We start from the raw sequence: 1,796 nt of genomic DNA, 5'->3' as shown, positions 1-1,796 counted from the left end.
TCCATTTGTCCTCCACACATGACTTTGTGTCTTCCTCCCAAACTATTCAACTTTGGGTCCATCAGTCCACTGAATATTTGTCCAGTAGTGCTGTGGAGCATCCAAGAGCTCTTTCACAAACCAAAGTTGAATAGTTTGGGAGGAACACACAACGTCATGTGTGGAGGACAAAAGGAACAACACATCAACATCAAAACTTTATCCCCACAGTGAAGTCTGGAGCAGGAGAATCATGGTGTGGGGCTGCTTTGTTGCCTCAGGGCCTGGACAACCTGATATCATCAATGGATGAATTTATTTAAGTTTATCAAGATATTTTGCAGAAAAACCTGAGACATTCACAACAGCGTGGAATGGAATACCTTGTATTAAATATCTGCTGACTCGTCTTTTGCAGCAGTAACTGCTTTCCTGTAGTTACAGATTAGACGCTCACAACGATCAGGATGAGTCTTGGACTATTCCTCTTTACAAAACTGCTGCAGTTCAGTGAAACTCAGGCGGTGTATTTATTTATTCCTCCCTGTCCTGTGAATGTTTACATGTTATGGCCAAAAAAAACATGATAAAATGTAAATGTTTGGGTGCTATTAATTAGAAAATTATTTAAGCAGAGACTGTTTATTCCTTCCTGTCATTTTAATAAAGATCAGACCACATTTTATGACCAATTTAGGCAGAAATGTATGAAATTCCAAAGCGTTCACACTTTTTCCTCTATTAATAATAAAATTAAATGTTAAAATCCACTAACCTATATTCAACAATAAAGCTGGTAATGCCACACACACTTTAAAGCAGTAGCGTTGCTGTCTTTCTACATCTACAAATCTATTTGAAAATAAACACACACTTTAATAAGTCAAGAGCAAAGTTGAGGTATATTACTTTAAAATGGCTTTGCTGTCGTGAGGCCCATGAAGGTTTGTGTGGCCCTGAATGTTGGCCAACGGTGTTTCTTTCTGAATTACGGTTCTCTGGCGACCTCTAGTGGACATTCAGTGGAACTGATTGGTGCACATTGAGAAGCCATCTTTATTTTACACTACCCTTGATACATTGTACCTGCCCAATTTAGTACAATATAATATTCTCTGTAACAATGGGTAATAACCAATGGGTTACATATACAATGTAATAAAACATAAGACCCTAACCTCACCTTAAGTTAAATTATACTTTATTCATCTTAAGCCCTCACTTTAAAGTCTCATTACAAGTCTGACTTATGATTTTTGATTTTCCAGAGGATATGCCAGAAAAATATACACAAAGGTTTTCTCTGAAGAATAAAGTTCATGAAACACAAACTACATCTATTTTATGTGTCACAAAAAGCTTTTGCTTTTTAAAGATGTCCTTACTGTGGAACGACTATTTGTTTTTACTCAAGCAACAGATGCTGCAATACAATACTACTCATGTTGAAGTAAAAAGCAAAAGTAAAACATATTCAAGTAGTGTTTATGTAGTACATAACTTCTATCCGTGCAACAGCCTTGGTTTGGTTTACCAAATACACCGAGGAGACTGAGAAAAGTCAACAGTCGTATAGTTAGACACTCGGCACACACACGAACTGAAGACAGGTTAATAGCCAAAGAATAAAAGTGGGGGTTGGATTACTACGGGCACGTGACCGCAGCGGAAGCGCAGCCGTGCGGTGGATCTGATAAAGTCAGTCATGTCACGATACGAGTCGACCTTTCCTCCAGGAGTTTAGTGATTGTCTTGCCACTTTCCGCTGTTCGTGCGCGCCACAGGACACCGGGACTTTCCGTCCTCCTCCGGCCGTG

The sequence above is a fragment of the Gobius niger genome (assembly GCF_951799975.1).
Source record: "Gobius niger genome assembly, chromosome: 8".
Taxonomy (NCBI): domain Eukaryota; kingdom Metazoa; phylum Chordata; class Actinopteri; order Gobiiformes; family Gobiidae; genus Gobius; species Gobius niger.
Note: the sequence above shows the minus strand (reverse complement) of the source record.